Here is a 23,048-nt window from a genome sequence, read left to right on the forward strand (position 1 = left end):
CTCTCTTGATGGCTCTCTCTATCTCAAAGAAATAAGTAAAAATCTTTAAAATAAAATAAATAAGTATGAGACTATTCAAAGTATACTTTGCTTTTAAATAAAATTTAGCGGGGCAGCCCGGGTGGCTCAGTGGTTTAGCACCGCCTTCAGTCCAGGGTGTGATCCTGGAGACCCGGGATCGAGTCCCACATCAGGCTCCCTGCATGGAGCCTGCTTCTCCCTCTGCCTGTGACTCTGCCCCTCTCTCTCTCTCTCTCTCTGTGTCTCTCATGAATAAATAAAATCTTTAAACAAATAAAATAAAATTTAGCCAAGCTAGGTAGAAGTAGATCATATTCAAGTAGATCTCTTTTCTTTCGGGTTTCAAGTACTGTGCAGTAAGGTGGTCCCATCAAAGAGGCCATTAAAGCAGGTTGTGGAGTTTAGGCACCTCTTATTCTTTAAGTGTTCATGCTGTTATGTTTTCTGTTTCGGCTTGAAGTCAGTCATTCAACTGGAAGGAACCATGGCAATCCAACTAAGACCCTGAGTCTGCAAATAAATAAATTGAGGCTTAGCAATGGCAGGTGACTCTGCTCAGAGTCCCTAGCACAAAGCTGGCTGAGTGTGGACTGGAATTCTGGTTGTTCTTGTTTTGGTTTCTGGCGTAAGATTTTCTGTGGGAAACTGTAGTGAAATTGGTGAAAAAAGAAGTAGCCTGTTAAACATATTCTGTCTCTTTACGAAATCTGCATTGCTTTGCCATTAAGTATCACAGGTGGGCCTCAGCCTGCTGGGCCATCAGCATGCGTGAGCATTGTTGGCAACAGTTGTAATCCAGGAGTTGGAGCCTAGGGAGGAATGTTGATCATTATGTGCCACAGGTTTCCAGGACATTTGTAGTCTTATGTGATGCGGTAGCTTATGATTAGATCTAAATAGTCAGAGAATTGTAAGCTGGTATAACAGCTCTGTACTTAAGTATTGGTTCTTGTTGTTTTAGCTTTGGAAAATGATTTCTCCCATCGAAAGATTCTTTGCAGTGCTTTCAGTAGACTCCTGAATGGGTGCTCTGTATGGCAGACTGCTGTTGCTCGTCTTACCCTTCTCGGTGGGGTGATAGCGCAAGTCTAAATTACAGCCAGCTCTCCTTTTATTTTTCGCCTTCGCCTGAGTAGGGGATGCAGTGGGTGAAGAGGGATTGTGGAGCTTGGGACTGCTCAGGGGTGTGGTAGAGGAACTGTCAAGGGCACTTTGGGCTCAGGTCCTTGAGCTCATCTGGCTGTAATGCAGGTTAACAGGGCTGAGCAGGGAGCTGTGCTCTTGCTCGGGATGGGACAAGCCGATGTCCCAGGCCACAGAGAGCTGGCCACAGCAGAGAAGTTACTCCCTGGCGTTAGGCAACACTTAAGAAGGGAGAGGTTTGGGCAGCCGGGTGGCTCAGCGGTTTAGTGCCGCCTTCAGCCCAGGGCATGATCTTGGAGACCCGGGATCGAGTCCCACATTGGGCTCCCTGCATGGAGCCTGCTTCTCCCTCTGCCTGTGTCTCTCATGAATAAATAAATAAAATCTTAAAAAAAAAAAAAAAAAAGAAGGGGGAGGTTTGGGTGTTAGTTCTGGGGAGACTCTTTTCATTAGGTGTGACCAATGGGAATGGTACCGTCTTGCCCGGGCCATTTGTGTGCCTGTGAAAGAACAGCATGGGTGTCGACCTGAAAAGATATGTCTACAGCCAGTCTTCCAGAGACTCTAGTAGTATCAGTGGGGGGTCAAGTGCAGGAAACAGAAAGGTATGTAATACAGGGAATCTGTTGCTTAGGGAATCTTAAGGGGGCTGGAGAGCTGGGCTCTAGGCCAGGAATCCGAGAGTGACTTCTAGGGTACCTTGGAACCACATGCCATGGGAGCTGTCAGGATAGTAGTCCTCAGGAGGCTGTCACTGCAACTAAGGTAAGAAAATCCCACCGCCCTTGTGACGCAGGGGACCGTAGCAGCCACTGCTATTGCTATTGTAGCTGCTTCAAGTCTGCAGTGTGGTATCTGGCCAATGCTGGGCCACCTTCTTGATGCCTCTGAGCTGCTGACTAGATGCTGGCACTGCCTTCTGTCACTGTCCCTCAACAGCGTTGCAGCTGGAGACTGGATTCTGACATCCTGTGACGTTCTTTGCCGACCAAAGACCACTGAAAGCTGCAGGCTGATGGAACTCCGATCCACTTCTGCCTTCCATATTTTGTGTCCTACATCTTAAACAGTGGAACTGAATTTTCACCCCAAATACTAACTGTGTAAAGGAACCTGGAAAATACAGTTTCTGATTTTCCAATCCCTGCCTTTCAGGAAGGCATGCTATAAGTAGGTGGATGCTAAGTGCCAGCGGACCCTATCTCGCACGCTCGTCTTCTTAGGGATCGTATTTAAATGCAGCGTAACCCTTCCCTGATAACTCACTGTCATTTCTGTGAGCTCATCTTTTTGAAATGGCCTGTAGTTGGAATGAGCACAAGGCCGATGGATTCTTAACATCTTTATCTTGGTACTGGCTTACTTCTGCCCTACCTCCTGTCCCTGCTGCTGAGACTTCTGTATTTTCTATCACTTGATCTCAACCTCCACTATAAGCCGCAGGCATCCAGGGCAGGGAAGGCATCTCAGCTGAAACGACCAATTCCTAGGCTGGTCAGCAACCTGTGATTTCTGGGACTTAGAAAGAGGAATGGGGCCAGTAAGAATCTTTCCTGGGGATTTGAACTAAGACAAAAAGGAAAGCATGTCCAGTTAGCGGTAGGGAGTTCAGCTGAGAGGTTTTTCAGTGAAGCACAGGGGTTGGCTATACTCTTTCTTGACTCTGATGGTTAAATGTTCAGGAATTGAGCAAGTTGGTTGTCCAGCACAGCCATTTGAAAACATTAAGTTGCATGAAATTGCAAATAAGCAAATCATGTTAAAAGCAAAGGTACTTAATACTCAAAGTCAATGATGTCATTATTTTCAGTTTTACTGAGGTACAGTTGATGAAAGTGTGATAAATTTAAAGTATACAGTGTGATGATTTGACATACATAATACATTCCTCTGGGATAACAACCTTAATAGAACATTCTGGAATCTTCCGGTATTTTTTATTTTGATGAGAACACATAAGTTAGCACATGTCAGTTATGCAATATAGCATTGTCAACTATGGTCACCATGTTATACATTAGGTCCTCAGACCTTAATCATGTTACAACTGAAAGTTTATTCCCATTACCAATCTCTTCCCTTCCCCCTCACTCCAGCCCCTGGCAGCCACCGCTCATCTCTCTTTCTGTGAGTTTGACCTTTTCTTTCTTTCTTCGTTTTGATTCCATGCCCTTTCCTAATTATTCTAGTACCTTTTACTACCATCTATGCCCTTGGGTTTCTTTACATCTGTTATATCTGAGTAGTGGAAATACTATATAATAGGTTATCTTCGCAGCCCTGTTTTCACTTGTCACAACTATGGTGGGAGTTGTTAGCATTTACAAAACACACCACCCATTGTGAGGTGGGGAGTCAAGGTTGGAAAAGGCCATGCGAAACTTATGTACAAACTAAGATTATGGGAGAAGAAATTGATGCATGTCGTAAGGCCAAGGGGTGTTCCTAACAGACCACTGGAAGGAAGGGCCATGAACTCCTCTTCCCAAGGTCCAGAATCATTCTGGAATCTTCCTACAGCTCTAGCCTCCAGGAGATGCAGCCATAATTTACTCCCTGTTCTTGGAATTATGTGAAATTGTCAATTCCCTCTGTGTCATCATTAATAGAACAGTCTGGAATGTTAGGATATTTTATCTATCTATCTATCTATCTATCTATCTATCTATCATCTATCTATCTAGTTTATTTTACTCATGAAGAGGAGACAAGCTGTGGAAAATTTTGGGTTCAGATTTTCTGGGGTAGAGATGAAGGTATGAAGGTCAAGAAGGGCAGGAGCAGTGTGATAACGGGGGAATTTCCAGAGCGAGGCATTTGTACCTTATAGTTTATGGTCCACATCCCTTCCCCAAGTAGATTCTATATTAGAGTAAGATTGAAACCTCTATTACGGGATGCCCACTGTAAATATATACATTTTATTCTGTGGCAGTTTTCCTGTATAAACACTGCACAATTATGGTTGCTGATGCATAGAGTGGCTTGTTACTGTATAGATGCTCTAAGCCTCAAAGGCTAGAGTCTTGGGGCACAGGTAGCATTTCTCTCCTCCTGTAGCCCCAACCTGTGCCTTTAGGAATTGCTGAGGTGCACAGCAGTATCTGTAGCTCACTGCCTCAGCCTCCTCAGCTGCCTTTGATCAGCTGCTAGCTCTCTGCTCATCTCCCCAGTTTTTGTTTTCTCTTTACTCTGATTGCTTCTCCCACGTGTCTCTGCTTCCCAAAGAAAAAACTGACCTTGGAGGGATCCTGTCAGCCAATTGCCAGGTTCCTTGACTTCCCCTGGTGGATTGTCCAATCTGTCAGAGGGTCAGGTGTAAACCTAAGGTGGCAGTCTTCTGTTTTCCTTTATGTTTGTCCTTGCTTAGATATTCGGGAGCTGCTCTGTACCCCCTGAACATCTGTGTATATATATATTTTTTTCTCCATTTCTGGATTTGGAAATATGCCAGAAGCCTGGTCTCTAGGTAATATTTTATTTGATATCCTTGTTTTAGAGGTTCAATTTGGACTGCATGTAGTAAACAAACCCTGTCTTTGAAAAAGTCATCTTAAAAAAAAAAGTGATTGGAAATGGATCTTTGAAAGGCCAATAGATAGTCTCAGGATAATTTCTTACTAATTGAAAGAATAAAACGTTGCCTAATTATGGCCTGTTAGTCTGCTGTTAAAGTGATGTAATGCAGATGAGAATTTCATCAGTATTAAGGAACTTACTATTTATTAAGTAAACAATATAGAAATATTTTATCATTCCCTAGGGCACCTGGGTGGCTCAGTTGGTTAAGTGTCTGACTCTTGGTTTTGGCTCAGGTCATGATCTCACGGTCATGAGATCAAGCCCCGCTGCACATGGGATTCCAGCTCCATAGAGTGTAGCCTGCTTGAGATTCTTTCCCTCTCCCTATGCCCCTCCCCCTGCTCTCCCCTCAAAGGCTAGAGTCCTGGGGCACAGGTAGCATTTCTCTCCCCTGCTGGTGCACCCTCCCCAACAAACAAACAAATAAAATCTTAAAAGAATATTTTATCATTCCCCCCAAATACCAGATGGGAATGGGTATAATTTGCCTCATTCCCTGCAGTTGGCAAACTTTTCACCTCCTAAGGTACTACTTTGTCTCCACCATTGGCACTGATGCTATTAGAGAAGCATCTATGCAAATGATATTTAAAACTCACAGCCCTTCTGTGGCTGTTTTCTAACTTTGGGATCCTGATTAGAGGAGAGGGTATGGTCAGAATTTCTTTTTTGTGCCTATGTGGAGCCCCTCTCTTTAAGCGATGGTGCAGCCTCCCCAGGCTGTTCATGAGTTTACTGCTCATAACGTAACTGAAAGAACAGTCTTACTGGGGTGTAGTCCTAACGTACCCCTTGGCCAGGTCTCTTTCTTGCCCACAGTTTTCACCTCAAGTTGCTATAGGAATCTTTTCACTGGGTGTATGTGGTGGGGAGGGGTGATGATGACAGGAGCACCTCCACTTTTGTTGTCCTTTATTTGTTTTTAAAAACAATGTGACTAAAGAGAAACAGCACTTGGTGCCTGTAATTTTACTGTACACATTACATTTTAGGACCGGTTGTCTTCATTATTGTTCATAGAGGTGAAATCACAGCCTCCAGGCCATCTTTTGGCCAAATCTAAATGGCTTTTAGTAAGGTTTGATGGAATTTTACATAAAACTGGCAAAGCACAGTTAAGTTGTATGACTTCAAAATGTGGGTTTGGAGTCAATCTGTGGTGGAATTTCAGTTCTACCACTTATGGACTGTTACCTTGGACAAATTACTTAGATTCTTCATCTATAAAGTAAGTATCATACTGCATATCTCATGGGTTTGAAAAATAAATTGTGTTAGCTACAATCAGGGTGTTTTCCCCAACTCTTTTACTTTTTAAATTAAATTAAATTTTTAAAGATTTTATTTGATGGAGAGAGAGCCAGAGGGCACAAGCAGGGGGAGGGGCAGAGGCAGAGGGAGAAGCAGACTACCCTGAGCAGGGAGCCTGACCCTGACCCTGACCCTGACGTGGGGCTCTATCCCAGGATTCCAGGATCATGACCCGAGCCGAAGGCAGATGCTGAACTGACTGAGCCAACTGTTTTAAAATGAGGGGCCCCCCATCATCATTATTATTTTATTCATGACACTTGTTTGTAGCAGGTTTAGACTATTTGCTGCTTTAGATCACTGATGTAATTATATTTCCCATCATTATGAAGCTGTTAATTCAACTGTGGAGGTAACTTTGAGTTATCCTAGAGAATTGGGACCAGAAATAAATATGGCTCTTCTTATTGAGCATCAGAATTCGGAAATATACTTGTGCCTGCCTTAAAGAAAAGTAATATCTCGATGAGCTGAAAAGTTGGCAGCTTGAGGTAAGAATGCAGCGTATACCTAGATACACGTTATGGGTCAGGTTGTGTGCCCTAAAAAGACATGTTGAAGTCCTACCCCCCCCCCAGTACTGCATTTTGCAAATAGGGGCATCGCGGACATAATTCGTTAAGACGAAGTCCTCTCGAGTACGGTGGGTTCCTAGGAGACACAGGTTGGTGAGGGGTGGGTGCCACGTGACCGCGTGATCAAGGAGGTGGCGCCTGAAAGGGCCTGAGCTGCCGCCTGCAGGGCAGACTGAGAGCTCTCCCCTAGAAGCTGGAGGAGGCGCAACCCAGCCCAGAGTTTTGGGAGCGTGTGGCCCTGGTGACACCTGGACTGTGGGCTTCAAGCTTCCAGTACTGTGAGAGAAGAGATTCTTACTGTTTTGAGCCACCTGGTTTGAGGTACTTTGTTAACTTCTGTATATTTTATAATGGCAAATATATCCACGCTGCTTAAGAAACGTCTCAGTATGAGAAAAAGAGAAACCTCTCAGTGCCTTAAAATGATCCCCTTCTTTGTAACCTACTAAATTGTGGATTAATAGGCTATGGGTAATCACATATTTTTCTTTCAGCAATTAATATGATAGATGACAAATGCTAATTACTATCTCAATTCCCTAAGGCTAAAGGACTACAGCATCAGGGAGAAGGTGATTTTTACATTGGTTTCCTCGCTCATGTTCCCTACTTGTGTCTTTATCTGTACCGTTTAGATGCAGGGCACTGTGTGATCTTCCTTTATGTGTCTGTTTTCAGAGAATTTGGAAAACTTCTGAAGCCAAAGAAAAAAATGCTACATTGTAGGTAAATGTTTCCTGAGGACAAATGAAATAGTCCCACAGTCAAAAGTAGGAGCTAGTGATGTTTTCATTCAGTGGAAATTTACTGAGTACCTGCTAAGTGCCTGACCATGTTGGAGGCACTGGGGATATGGCCATAAACAAAGCAAACAAGGTATCTTATGGAGTTAGCATTCCATTTGGGGAGGTAGGTAATAAATAAAGAAGAGAATATAAATTAATGCCGTAATAATAATAGTAGTAGTAGAGAAGACTTCAGTAGCTTTTATTATATGCCAGGCATTGCTTTTAAGTGTTCTCCTTCATATTTATTTAGTCTCACAATGGCCCGGTGAAGTTGTTCTGTCTGTTTTACATATGAGACCATCTAGGCACAGAGAAGCTAAGTAACTTGCCTGTGGTCATACAGTTTTGGGAAGTACAGAGCTAGAGCGTGAATCTAGGAGGTGTGACTGCAGTCTGTTCAAAAGCGATGTACTTGACCCCTCTCAAAAGCAGAGATTTGGATGAGGAGATAGTACAATGTACATTGTTTAGATTGGGTGGTCAGGGAAAAAGCCTCCCTAAGGAGGGCATGTAAGCCGCAAGTTGAACGACCAGAAGGAAGGAACCTGCCAAGTGACATTTTTGAAAGGAAACATCGTGGAGGGAATTACTAAGTACAAAGGCCTTAATATAAGAGCTGGATGTGTCATAGGACAGTAGAGGCCAGTGTGGCTTCCACCATAGGAGTGAGGTCAAGTCGGCAGAGGCCAGCAGGGGTCTATAAGCCATGGTAAGGGTCTGGATTTTATTGATGTTCTTAGCACCACCCGAGAATTTAGAGGTGGAAAGTGAATATCTGGTACACATTTCAGAAAGTCTGTGATTCAGGAGGGGCAGGAGTGGTGGAAGAGGAGGAGGAGGAGGAAGCTTGGGCCAGTATGAGAGGAGGGCCTTTGAACTCAAGTGGATGGACTTGAGAGTGGTCTTGAAAGGTTTGCTAACAGATTGGCTGATGGATTGCAAGGTCGGGGAAGAGGAAGACTCCAGGGTAACTAATAGGCCCCCCCCCCCCGCCCCCCGGCTTTGAGCAAATGGGTGTGTGATGGTGCCATTTCCAGGAATGGGAAAGATGGGAGATTGGAGCTAGTGAAGAGCTTTTTCCGTGGAGGAGAGGTATATTATCCACCATCTAGATTATTTTCTTGGCTTTTTACACCCCCCCACTTTATTCTATATTAACCTATCCCTGTGTCCATCTATCAGTTGTTTTTTACACATTTCAAAGTAAACTGCAGTCATAAGTACATTTCCTTGAGGAAGGTTTTTCAAATACCTAGGTTTTTCATTTTACAGATGAGAAAACTGAGGAGATATGCCCAAAGTCACGTTGCTAATTATTTTCTGAATCCAGGATTAGCATGCCAGTTATCATTAGCCTCAGATTCTAATTTGATTATATTTTAACATATAAATAAGAATGAAAGTGAATTTTGAAAACTGGACAAGTTTTGCTGCCAACTGGTATATGTGCTAAAAATCTCTTGGACCCAAATTTCAAAGACAAAATGTAAAGGATGTGGTCCTACTGTTGCATTTGATTGGGTTACAAAGTTAACTTATCACTTAGGACTTGTTGGAAAATACAGTGTAACGTAAAATTGAGGACATTTTCAGATATTTGGTCCAGGAATGTAGCTTGGGATTCTTCCAAGCATTAATCCTCCTGTTGGCAAAGCCTTTGTGTTTAATTAGCAAATGTTCCCTGCATGCCTACTATGCACTAAGCCTCACACCAGGCCAAGATACCACGGGGAATGATTCATTTCCTTTCAAGGAATTTTGCCTTTGAGTTTTGTTTCAGTTTCCTCAAATCTGTCTCCATCTTTTGTTGTGTGTTTAAAGATGTAATAAAAGCTGTAGTTCAAAAAAGGTAAGGACGTTTATTTAATCTAGGTAAAATTTCAGCTTTTGTGGCAAAGCCCCTATATGCATAAAGATATAGGCTACAGATTTTTTATTTCCTTCATGTGAGTACCATATTTTCTGAGGAGTGAAAAATATGCTGTTTTAGTTTCTATCTGATGAAACTAACTAGCTAGGTTATCAGTGAAGTCATTATCAAGCTTGGAAGTTAATAATGATTTGAGTTGGTATCAGAATATGAGACATGTTTATCTTTAAAAGCAGACTTAAGTATCTTAGATTGATGTTATTTTTGTCCTTTCTTGTAGAAAACATTCTCACTCTTTATTGGCTACTGATAGTTTGGGTTTTTAAGGAAATCAACCCAATAGAGCATTGTGTTCTTTCCTTGCTGTGGTTGCCCTCTGTTCTAACATTTAATATCCTCCAGCGACCCTCTCTCCACTCTTATCTTCCCAACCTCATTTTCTCATTATTTCCCAGTGTGGATACACTGTTATAGGCAAACAAAAGTGTTTGCTGTACTTCTTCAAAATCTCATCCTAAATTTATTTCCTTCAGAGATTGTTCTAGACTTAATCTATTACAGTTATTGTTCTCTGCTTTGCAATTCCAGGATACTTAAATAGTTTTGTAGTTAGCATAATACATTATTAATTTTATGGCTCCTTTAGTTCAGTAACTTAGACCCTACCCAGCAGACTATGGTGATAGAATTGGTCTATTACCAATGCTGAGAAAAATGTACAGATTTACATTAGTCAATAAAACACTTTCTAGACAGAAAGGCAACTGAGAAGCGCTTTGCTTTGGTGCAAAAGTTCAAGAAGAACATACAGTTTACTCTCCCAGATTTGACAAGTGGAATTCAATTTTTTGTCAGTAAGAATTAAAAAAGTATATGGAGAGGAGAGGAAGCCAAAATTGATGACTATTTAAATTTACCTGGGATATGTGTTTCAACAGGAGTTGACTTTTTAAAACCTGTTCTTAAAAACATAACACAGACAGAAAATGACAACTACAACAGACTTAGTTGAATTAAACAAGTTAGATGTCTTTTTTTTTTTTTTTCTTTTACTTAGGTTTTGGAAACCAAGTTGAATAAAGGAAGGAGATGTGATATCATTTGTATAGTTCCCATAAAATGAATATGGACCTTTTTTGTTATAGTTATTTTAAAATTCATGAGAGACACAGAGAGAGAGGCAGAGACATAGGCAGAGGACGAAGCAGGCTTCCTGCAGGGAGCCATTGATGCAGGACTCAATCCCAGGACCCCAGGGTCACAACCTGAGATGCTCAAGCACTGAACCGCCCAGGTGCCCCTGTACCTGGTTTTATAAAGAATAAAATGATCATATTATGAATTTTTGCTTTGATGTCTGATTTATGTGCATGAATTATTCCTGAAATTTTTACAATTAACAAAGGAGAGTTTGGTCATGATTGGTACCAGTTTGGTCCAAATCAAATAGGATGTCTGGGATACGACTTAAACATCAGTGTCACTGGTATTGGGGAGAGGAGAGGGCTTAGGGTAGAGGTAGGTATGATTATTTTTTTTTTAAGATTTTTATTATTCATGAGAGACACAGAGAGAGAGAGAGAGAGAGAGAGGGGCAGAGACACAGGCAGAGGGAGAAGCAGGCTCCATGCAGGGAGCCTGACGTGGGACTCGATCCCGGGTCTCCAGGATCAGGCCCTGGGCTGAAGGCGGCGCTAAACTGCTGAGCCACCCAGGGATCCCCTGTAGGTATGATTATAAAGTGGAATCAGTGTTTGGTACAAACCCCATCCCCTACACTGTTTTCTCTGATCTCTTCCTCATTTTTACTTGCTTCTGTTATTTCCCTGTGTCTGGACACTGCCCCTGGCTGTCTAGGCTCAGTACCCTCTCCTTGGTTGGCCCTCTCCAGCACTTGGCATTTTCCCACTATAGAACAGATAGGGAGAGTTATCTGATTAACCTGTACGAAGTTACACCAAACTGATGGGAGAAATTATCACTGCCAAACCCACTCAGGGACATTTTCCCCTTTGTGTCATATATGACTCAAAATTTCAAGCAGTGCTATAAAGACTCTCCTCAGACTGCCCCATTACACATCTTCTGCCTAATTTAATCGACTCTGGAAAGTATAAGGCAGGTCCGTGTGGTTGCCCCTTTTTTGACCTCACATCACGTTTCTTCAGGCACTTCCACTTCTGTTACCTGAGGGTCACCTTTCCCCATCTGTTGTCTTTACCAGATTGCTTTCTGTGATGGTGTTTTGCTGTTCAGAATAAATTGAGGGAGTGCCCTGTATTTTGAGATTATATCAGAAGGACTGAAGTATAAGCTTCGCTTCTTTTTGATGGGGTTGGCAAACCTCTCTATATTATAAAATAAGTCTGGAGTTTGGATTTTGGTTATTCATCCTAAATTTGAGCTCCAGCGCTGCCATAGTTCTGTATTCAGAAGTTTCATAAAGAATCAGGATAAAACAATGGCTGCTAGTAATTTACCACCCAGAAGTAATCATATATATTACTTTTTCTTTTGCTACTTTGTCAGCTGTGACATTCCTAGACATGAGATTACTTGGTAAAAAAAAAAAAAAAAAAAAAAGGAACATTTTTGGGGAACTTGATAACTGTTACCTGACTTTTCATCATACTGTATTGTCTTCTTATCAATGGAGGTTTACTTTTTTCTTTAGACAAATGTTCAGATCTTTTATTTATTTTATTGTTTTAATATTATATTTATTCATGAGAGACATGGAGAGAGGCGGAGACACAGGCAAAGTGAGAAGCAGGCTCCCTGCAGGACCTGCTTCTCATCCAGGACCCTGGATGCTTCTCATGCAGGACTCATCCAGGACCCTGGGACCATGCCTTGAGCCAAAGAGAGACACTCATCCACTGATCCACCCAGGGGCCCCAAAATGTCAGCTCTTTTAGCCCGAAAGAGATTCTTCTTTTGGTCTAAAAGTCCTCCCTTATTTTGGGTTATTTACTAAATTATGAACAATGCAGAGAAACTCAAGCCCTTCCCTCACAGCAGTCACTGGCATGTGGATAAATGATCATGATATACAGGGCTGTTAGCCCTGCCTTGGTAGCTAAATGGCCCAGTGAAGATGCTGCGTACCTGTTGGTGATTGGTTGTATTTTGTCTTCTATCCAAAATTTTGCCATGGGTAATTGCTTTGATCAATATAAGATATGGTCCTTGTACTCTATATGTAAACATCTTCTGTAATTTGAATCCCTGACACTTAACTCCTGATTTCCCAGTTTCTGCCCTCCTCCAGATAGCCAGATGGACCTTGTGTAAAGCAGAAGTAATCTTGGCTCTACAACCAAAGTTGTTGATTATTTCCATTTTTAAAAATTTTTTTTAAAAGATTTTATTTATTTATTCATGAGAAATACAGAGAGAGAGGCAAAGACACAGCAGGGGGAGAAGCAGGCTCCATGCAGGGAGCCTAAGGCAGAACTCAATCCCAGGACCCTGGGATCACGCCCTGAGCCAAAGGTGTGATCCACTGATCCACCCAGACATCCTGATATTCCTTTTTTTTTTTTTTTTTAATTTACGATAGTCACACAGAGAGAGAGAGAGAGAGGCAGAGACACAGGCAGAGGGAGAAGCAGGCTCCATGCACCGGGAGCCCAACGTGGGATTCGATCCCGGGTCTCCAGGATCGCGCCCTGGGCCAAAGGCAGGCGCCAAACCGCTGCACCACCCAGGGATCCCTTGATATTTCTATTTTAAACAACTGAATCAGTCTTAAATTTTGAGTCCCTAAGTCAATTAAAAACCAAAACCAAACCTGGGGTAAGCTGTCAATAAATTGTTGAAAGATTTAAAAATACAACCTTGACAAATATATAAACCCTAATATACAACCTATTCTCAGAAACTTAATCTTCTCTTTATTGAGTGGCAGCGTTTCAGTATTAAAGCTGAACTGTTTGGACACATTGCTCTTAATCTAGTGGAAAGCAGTGGGCTTTTAAATCGACATGTACACAGTCTCCTTCTTAGTACTACAAAAGGCCTTTTTTTCCCCTAAACCTTATATTTTCCTTAATGACTTCTGATAGTATAATTAAGCATCTCTCGTATTTTTTGTCAGGCTAATTTATAAATGCTGGTTTTCATGTATGTCCTGGTACATTTGGAATTCTCACCTTAGATCACTTCCCATATCTAATCTCAAGTAGTATCTGAAAGTGTCTTTTTAATTCACAATGATTCTTGAAAAATTGATGAAGTCAATGAGCTATAAATTTTGTTAGAAATTAGTTTCTAACTGCTTTGAAGGGAATTGATTTGTTCTTTCATTTCCTCCCTGAATCTTGAGGAAAAGATTATTTTTAGAGAATGAATTTTCTATCCAGTATCTATATAAAAATAAAAATAAAATAAAAAATAAAAATAGATATTTACATTTGGTGATAGTAATAGAATGACTGTCTATTCTGTGAATAGAATAAGTTCTGTGAATTAACTTATTTCAATCCAAGTTAACATAAATTACAAAAGCACATTTAAATAAAGGATGTTTATGTGTAATATGCTGCTAGATACTATAATTAGGACTTAAGAATTTCTTTCATATTTGCAACACTAATTCCATTTGTGATGTGAAATATGGCGTATTATTTTCATAAGATGACCTTATTATTATAGGTTTCACAGTATTTGTGTGAATGTGTTATAGACCAAATAATGAAAATCTGAAGCAAATCTTTGCATTTTTAGAAACAAGCAATTTTTAATACCAGATCCCCTTCCCTATTGTGTTTTTGGGTAGCTTTCTTATTGTTTGAATTACCCGGCCCATTGCTTTCCAGATTGAATAATTTCTGTTAATTTTAATCAAACTATATGGATGAATCTTATAACCATCCCTGCCCAATCACCCCAACAGATGTGCCTGATAGGACCCCCACCACTGTCTAGTTTTTTTGGGGAGGTTATGAATACCAACAATAGCTGAGAAGGATGGTTTCTCCTTGTTTCCTAAATTCCTGCCACCATTCAAGTCCTTTTCATGTTTAGACTGTTTACATTGGCTGTGATCTTTCTTAGCCTCTATTTTTTATTTCTTCTTTGCCATTACATCCTGTACTCCAGCCCCAGAGTAATTTCCTTGAGCATCACTTTTGTTACGGCATTCTTGTGTTCAGAAACATCCATGATGGGGGCGGTTGGGTGGCTTAGTAGGTTAAGTGTCTGATTCTTGGTTTTGGCTCATGATATCAGAGTCCTGAGATCAAGCCCGGAGTTGGATTCTACTCTCAGTGTGGAGTCTGCTTGTCTTCTTCCTCTGCTCCTCCCCCGATGCTCTCTTTCCATCTCTCTGAAATAAATAAATAAGATCTTTAAAAAAAAAAATCCATGATTTCCCTTATTATCTACTAAAATTATCAGGTTAGCAGGCAGGTCTTAAAAGTGTAGACCTAGGGACACCTGGGTGGCTCAGCAGTTAAAGTGCCTGCCTTCAGCCCAGGGCGTGATCCTGGAGTCCCGGGATCGAGTCCCACGTTGGGCTCCCTATATGGAGCCTGCTTCTCCCTCTGCCTGTGTCCCTGCCTCTCTCTCTCTCTGTTCTCTCATGAATAAATAAATAAAATCTTTAAAAAAAAAAGTGTAGACCTAGACTGCTTTTCCAACCTCCTCCAGAATATGCCTATACTTCTTTTAAAACTTCTGGTATGTTACCTCTTTACCCCCTCTCCCAGTATCTTGCCTTTCTAATAATTTTTAAATCATTTTATTGTATACTTTCTGGATAGAGTTGTATCCAGAGGTCAGGTTATGGAGGATTTGAAAGCTAATGAGAGACATTTGCATTTTATCCTAAAGTCAGTGAGAATAGCCAACTGTTTTTGAGCTGTTTTGAGTTTATATAATTAATAAAAGAATATATGCTTCATCTGGCACTGGTATGTAGGACAGACTAGAGGAGGTAGAGATGAGTGTGGACACCTTTAAAGGAAGAGTCCTATTTCCCAGATAGGTAGAACTGGATACTGTGGTAAGGAAGAGATACCAGGTATCAATGGTGACAGATCTTGAGACACAGAAGAAAGGAGAGTTTGAAGACAGCTGGTTTAAGGAGGAATATGACTTAGATTTTAAGTTTGTTAGGAGGATGATAGGATATGAGTGGGGACCTCAGATTAGATGCTGAGTCAGAGTATTCAGACTTGTTTCTCAAATTTAGGATGAAATACGGGGAGTACCATTTAAATAAAAATGATAAAATCACAAATTTATTAAGATGTATGTGTTCATAGCCTATGCATATACAGTACTATAAATAGTAAAGTGATAGTGGCATATACTTTGTTTCTAATAAAACATTAAATAACTATTCAATCACCTTTAATAATCACTACTGAATTCAGCAAGTAAATCATTGGTGATTTGGGGGTCAGATTTATTAAGATATAATTTACCCAAAGTAAAATTCACCCTTTTTTTAGATATACTTCTGTTGGCTTTGATGAATGAATGGTCATGTAATCACCATCACAATCAAAATTCAGAATATTTTCATGACCCATAAAATTCTCTAGTGCCCCTTTTTGGGTAGGTAATCTTTTGAGCATGTAATTTTACCTTGAAATATGCTTCATCAAAATAAAAATTTGGGGTTTCAATGAAACAAATTATTATAGGAGTAAATATTTGGAGTCTTCTAAATTGGGGACACGTTGGTTTCTGATAGCTTATACTTAATTGAGTAATTTAAGAATGAGTCTAATGTATATGTGTCCTTTCATGTTTCTGCTTCTTGCTCCTCCACCTCTTTTGTTATTTGATTTCCTTCCTAAAATCAGTTTCCTCTCCTGCTCTCAGTTTTGAGGTTATGTACTTGTCGTATGTGCTTTACTTTACTTATCCATAGTGTTTGTCACACTGTTAGTAACAATAGTTACTCTTCAGTGCCCTGGTAGTCTTTAGGCCTTGCTGATGTAGTTCATTGTCATGGCCATTATTTTATCCCTACCACCTTGCTCCGTGACTGTGACCGGCATACTAGATACTTGCTAAACAGTTTCCAAATGCATTTTCCGTCTCATCTGGACTTAAATACTTTAGAATAATATTAGACTCTTGAAACCCCTGTCCTGAAAAAAGAAAAAAAAATAGTGCCAAGTTTTGTGAGTTCTTTCTTCATAATACTTGTTTATATTCTCATCTATTTTCATATCTGCTTTCTTATTGGGGTTTTCTTACCTCAAATCTGGGGCTCTTTGATTTTAGTTTTTTGCTTTTCCCTTTTATCTTGTAAACTACTGTTAATTTAATTTTATGTAAGTCATTCTCTTACCCAGAAGCCTCATTGGTTCCCTGTTACTTACCAGAGAAGATACAAGCTCATTTGTCTAGCATTCAAGACCTTTCTTTAGAAAGTTTGAATGTCAGATGCATGTAATGCACTCTGATGGGTGACTTATTTGGCTTTGTAATTTGTTGTCAACCCACTTTTTGTGCCATCTTTTTCTACTTCCTGACATAAAATTCTCCACAGTGTCCAATTTGGTTGCCTTCTGTTCTTTGAGTATGTCTTTTGCCACCTTGTCTTTATGTGTACAGTTTCACTAGTGTGGTATGTTCTTTGCCATTTCTCTCTGAGTTCTCTCTAGGTCACATCCTACTTTCAACTTCTTTGATCCTTTTAGTCCATAGAGCACTCTCTTTGGAACTCTTTTATGACCCTCACTGTCTATGCTGCCCATTTGTTCTCTTGCCTAGTATTTATTTCTCTTTTCCTCCTTTTATTGATAAATATGCTATCTTCTTGAAGCTGGGGACCATGTCTTCTACATATTTGAATTTCCCACTATCCTAATGTAGGGCTTGGGCTGAGGGATTTTCAGTAAACATATATTTGATTAGAATTAAGTAGAGACCTGTTTGCCCTTATGCACAGAAGCTTAGTGAGAAAGTATTATGGTGAATGATTTAATATCCAATACAATTCTGAAATATAATGATCAGAGTGCACTAAACTTTAACATCTATGAATAGAATGCAGTAGGACAAGCTTTAAGATTATAAAGTGAGTTTTACTATTGGTACGATGCTTATTACAGTATTTGTCAAACAGTTCACTTACTATTATTATTTTTTGCTGTATCATTATTATGCTGGAAGAAATTAATGTTGGCAGATAAAGCTATTATATAAGCATTTAAATATTTTGTAAAAACATTTGGCTTAACTAACACTATACTTTTGTGTAATTGATTTTTGTGATAAATTCTACAGTTTGCATGATAATTAAAAATAAATGTAGAGTTTAGAGGACTCAGTATTAGGAAACATCAGTCATATGCATAATATAGGGAACTTTTACTTTTATCTTTAGGCTCCACGGTGGTTTTATTAAACAAGAAGTCATATGACTAAAAGTCTCAGTTGAGAAGTCCTCTGTGTAATGCCTTAAATCCTTATAGATGGAAAAGAAATTGAGGATTCTAAAATTATTATACTTGGTTTGGAGAAGAGGAAGAATAAGGCCTTTTAATCTTGTAGGAGATCGGAACTGTTGGGATTTCTGAACAGTTGTTTCATTTCAACTTAAAACTTGTTTATTGAGCAGTGATTCTGAGAATGTACTTGGTAAGGGCCAGTGGACCAAGTGGATAGGGCTTTGGACATCATTGCTGGAGGGAAAGTTTAAAGCTATTTTGGGAGAAGAGGTTACAAGGATAGGATGAAGGAAACACATGGGTTTCAGACAAAAGAAAGATTGGGAGTATCTCAAAGGGTGAGACTTGAAACTGTGTGCATTTAAAGAGTACTTGACGAAATCTTTCAGTTTGGAAAGATAATGAGTCTACTCATTTCCTATTGCTGCTGCAATAGATCACCGTAAATTTAATGGCATAAATGAGCATGGATTTATTACCATGCAGTTCCAGAGGTCAGAAGCCTAAATGGATCTGCATGGCTACATTCCTTCTGTACGCTCTAGGAAAGAATCTAATTTCTTGCCTTTTTCAGCATCCAGATGCTGCCTGCATTCCTGGGCTTATGGCCCCTTCCTTCATCTTCAGGGAGCATCATCCAGCCTCTACCTCCTTGTTCAAGTCTTATTCTCTCACTCTGGCCCTTTTATTTTCGTATTATAAGGACCTTTGTGGTTATATTGGGCCTACCTGGATAATCCAGGCTAACCTCTCTAACTCACAATCTTTATTTATTTATTTTTTTAAATTTTTTCTCACAATCTTTAATATATCGAATCTGCAAAGTCCCTTTTGCCATAGAAGATGATATTCTCAGAGATCCTGAGGATTAGGATGTATTCAGCCTACCATGATGATCATGGGACACTTGATCACTCCCTTCAAATATTTGAAGGGCTGACATGTGGAGAAGGATTGGGCTTTTTCTGTGTGGTCCCAAGGGATAGAATTAGAACTCGTGGGTGGAAATTGCAGAGACAGATTTGTACCCACTATAAGAGAACTTTCTAACAGCCAGAGCTGTGAGAATGGAGTGGGCAGTCTCAGAAAGCAGCAGCATGTCCCAGATGCTGGCAGGGTTGAATAGAGGAGGAAGAACCTCTTACTGGAATTGCTGCAGAAGAATCTCGGCTTTGAGCGAGGCAAGCCTTGGACCCTTGGTAGCCCCGAGACTGAGTGATTCTCCACACGCAGTCCAGTCCATTAGCATCTGGACATGGAACATGGCACCTGCCTTAAGGAATTCCATTTTGGGCTCCAGTAATTGGTCTCCTGCTTTATTGTCATCCTTTCAACATTGCAGCAAATGAGAGGCTGAAAAAAGAGATTGAAAACAAGGGCTATAGATTTAGGAACTCATTGCCAAGACAGTGACCTAATTCTGTTTGGTAAACATTCTTGTGGATTAAATAAATATTTACTTTATTTTATTTCATTTTAAATTTGACTTATTTTTAAATCAGTGCAGGGCATGGACTCACAAGCTTGAGATCAAGACCTGAGCTGAGTCGGATGCTTAAGCGACTGAGCCCATGTGCCCCTATTTTCAGTTATTTTAAAAATTCCAATTCTTTCATTCAGGTGCAAAGAAAAAAAATCAGACTTTTAAAAAACGTAATAGATGACATTCCTAAAAGTTTATATGTAGAGCAGTTTGAATCATCCTGCAGTTTTCCAAATTGAAGAAAAGATTTGGTCAGCAAGAAGACTAGGTGAGAATATAGTAAGGATAGAGTCACTTTATCCATGTTGAATATTTTATGGTTTCTCTGGGAAGATCTAGTCTCTATTAGTAATTCATTTTCAGGTGTACTCAAAAAGCTACACTGCAGCTCAGGGAATCCAAGCCTCAGGTCTGTATACTGGGGAGTGGCTCTTATGCTGATAGTCAATAAAGATTGCTTTAGGAGGCCTGAAAAAGTTTGGGTACTTTTAGACATCTCATGATGTATTATGTACCAAATTAATTTCCTCCATACATTTTTAATGAGTTTTCTAGATTAAAACTTTTTTTTTTTGAGAGGATAGCATTTGCTTTGAGATGTATTTTTGCCAAAACTGAGCTAAATTGAGCATATTTTCTAACCAGACTGACATAGTGCAGCATCATGGTATTGACCTTTTTCTCCCCCTGAGGCCTACTGTGCTTCCTCTTTTCAACTTAATGATCTTTTGACTTTACTGACAATTCACAAAAAGAGTTCATTTTTTCTTTAGCTTCCAACTTATATTTCAGACCTATCTCCCCGATGGTAAATATGTTTAAGGATTCTGTTACATAAATGTTCAGTTAAAAATCTGTGCCATTTATTTGACAGTCAAAGAGAGGTAATGCCATCAGGGGTTTGACCAGGGTATGAATCATTTAATGATACCATTGGAGGGAGAGGGCTTTGAGAAGTTGTCCTATCTGACCCTCTTCTTTAAAGAGGTAAATGACTTAAGTTGCTGGATTATGCTTCTCTAAGCCAAGGTGTCATAAAATGTGGGCTATAGGATCTTCAGGGACCCTTAGCAGCTGCATGTAAAATTACCGTGAATATATCTTTTTATTGACAAGAGCCCACTGGCTTTTATTAATTCATTGACAAATTATTCTCTCTCTCATTTCTGTTTTTTAATAAATGTTATGTGTCAAGGTTGTACCAGGCATTTGGATATCACTCTTAATATAACAGACAATTCTTAACAGACTAGGCTTTTTGGTTTATCCACAGCCTTGTAGGAAGTAACCAACCTTAAATGACAGAGGGAACTGCATACTGCTATTATAATAATGGGTGTCAATAGTTGTTGTGATTAAATTAGTCTCACAGAGTTCTGATTATTTTAGGAAGGAAAGCCAAAGTGGACATCTGCATGTGATAAACCAGATATAAGGGGCTATGACTCCGTCATAACTTACAGTTCTTTTCTTATTGGTATATTGCTGGTCTACTCTTGTTTTGTCCTTGTATTCTGTGGTCTAGAAGTACTTTGGCTTTTTTTTTTTTTTTTTTTTTTAACCTATGTGTGTTTGGCTTTGGCTTTGCCTTCTCATCGTCTGATAATAGGATTTGGTGACCTGGATGCTGGAATGTGTGCTTCCATAGAAGTCATGTTGTTTTGAAAATTTCCTTCTTACCATTAGTGTAAGCTGACTTTATAGCTATAGATAAAACCTGCTCTTCCCAGCTCTGTCTTTACCTTTTTGACTGTCTGTAAGGAGTGAACTTAGATAGCAATTACTGTTTTTTGTTTACTTGACATTTTTGTTGATGTGACTGTAAATCCACATATCGTCATAAAAAATAATAGAGATCCCATGTACCTTTTCCCCAACTTTCTCCAATGGTAGCGTCTTGTACAGACTATAGTGCAGTATTACAACCAGGATATTAACACTAATACAATCCATCAGTCTTACCCAGTTTTACTAGTACTTTTGTGTGTACAGTAAAACTAGTACAGTTTTACTAGTACTTTTGTGTGTGTGTGTGTGTATTTTGTTCTATACAGTTTTATCATTTCTGTAGGTTTGTGTATCTACCATCATAGACAAGCCATATGACCATTCCTTCCTTCCAGCTGTCACTTGTAACCACACTCATCCCCTTCCCTCCTTCTCTCTTCCTAACCCCAACAACTACTGTTTGTTTTCCACTTCTACAATTTTATCATTTCATAAATTGTGGTCATGCAATATGTAACTTTTGGGGATTGGCTTTTTTCATTCAGTATGATTTCCTGGATATTCGTCCAAGTTGTTGCATATGGTGATAGTATGAACATTCATGCACGGGTTTTAGTGTACACATAAATGAAAAGGTAGCTTTGGCCTCACAGAATGACTTGAGAACTGTTCCCCCCCTTCTGTTTTCTAGAAGAGGTTCACAGGTTATATAAAATTGATGTTAATTTTTCCTTAAATGTTTAATAAAAGTCTCTGGTGAGATCTTCTAAGCCTGGGGATTTCTCTTTTTAGTTTTTAAGTTACAAATTTAATTTCCTTAATGTTTGTAGAATTATTCAGATTATCTGTTTCATCTTAGTTCAGGGGTTTTTGAGGAATTACCATTTTCTTCTAAATTATTGAATCTATAAGTATAAAGTAAATTTGCTAATATTTACTTATCTTTTTTCCAAAAAATTTTTTAAAGATTGATATATTTATTTTAAAGAGAGAGTGTGTGTTTTTTAAAGATTGATTTATTTATTTTAGAAAGAGAGTGAGAGTGCATGAGTGAGGGGAGAGGCAGAAGGAGAGAATCTCCAAGCAGATTCCCGACTTAGCACAGAGCCCAATGCTGGGCTTGATCCCATGACCCATGGGATCTTGACCTGAGCCAAAACCAAGAAGTCAGGCGCTTAACCAACTGTACCCAGGCGCCCCTACTTATTATGCTGTAATGGCTTCAGGATCTGTAGTGATATCTACTGTTTCATTCCTGATATTGTTGATTTGTGTCTGCTCTCTTTTTATTAGTCTTTGTAGATAGAGGTTAACTGATTTTAATGATATATTTTGGTCCGCTCGGGGCTGGGGTGCGGGGAATGTCCCGGGTCGAGCTCGCTGAGGTGCGCTCAGCTCGGCCCGGCTGCTGTCTGCACGGCCTGAGGCCCGCCGCCTTCCGCAGTGGCCGAGCAGTCGGACCAGACCATCAAGTACTACACCCTGGAAGAGATCCAGAAGCACAACCACAGCAAGAGCACCTGGTTGATCCTGCACCACAAGGTGTACGATTTGACCAAGTTTTTGGAGGAGCATCCTGGTGGGGAAGAAGTATTAAGGGAACAAGCTGGAGGGGATGCTACTGAAAATTTCGAGGACGTGGGGCACTCTACAGATGCCAGAGAATTGTCCAAAACATTCATCATTGGGGAACTTCATCCGGATGACAGAGCGAAGATAAACAAGCCTTCGGAAACTCTCATTACTACTGTTGATTCTAATTCCAGCTGGTGGACCAACTGGGTGATCCCAGCCATCTCAGCACTGGTGGTAGCCCTGATGTTTCACTTCTACACAGCGGAAGATTAAACACGTTCTCAGAAGCCAATGAAAGAAAAGACTGCTTTGGGCCGGAGAGAAAGAAGCCAATGTTAACTGCTTCAACTGACAGAAACTTTCACCCAAAACATAATTTTAATACACCAGTTTCCCTTTCTCCTATTTTGAATCAAACCAAAAGAGAACTCTTCTGTTCTTTCTACTCCTGAACTCTTAGAATGTGCCTTTTGTTCATCAACTTTTTCTGATGTTCCATCACTACATAATTTACTTATTATAGACGTGATATTTTAAAAATATATCTGGCTTTTAAAA

The 23,048-nt window shown here is 40.0% G+C and overlaps 1 protein-coding gene and 1 pseudogene across 5 annotated transcripts in view; both read left to right on the forward strand.

Annotated features, from left to right (window-relative positions):
• MAGI3 (membrane associated guanylate kinase, WW and PDZ domain containing 3) overlaps nt 1-23,048 on the forward strand; it is a 235,804-nt gene that overhangs the window by 11,757 nt on the left and 200,999 nt on the right. The gene's annotated exons all lie outside the window — the stretch shown is intronic.
• LOC144281357 (cytochrome b5 pseudogene) lies at nt 1,680-22,943 on the forward strand (annotated as a pseudogene).

This window comes from Canis aureus, chromosome 12 (genome assembly GCF_053574225.1).
Source record: "Canis aureus isolate CA01 chromosome 12, VMU_Caureus_v.1.0, whole genome shotgun sequence".
In the NCBI taxonomy this organism is placed as follows: domain Eukaryota; kingdom Metazoa; phylum Chordata; class Mammalia; order Carnivora; family Canidae; genus Canis; species Canis aureus.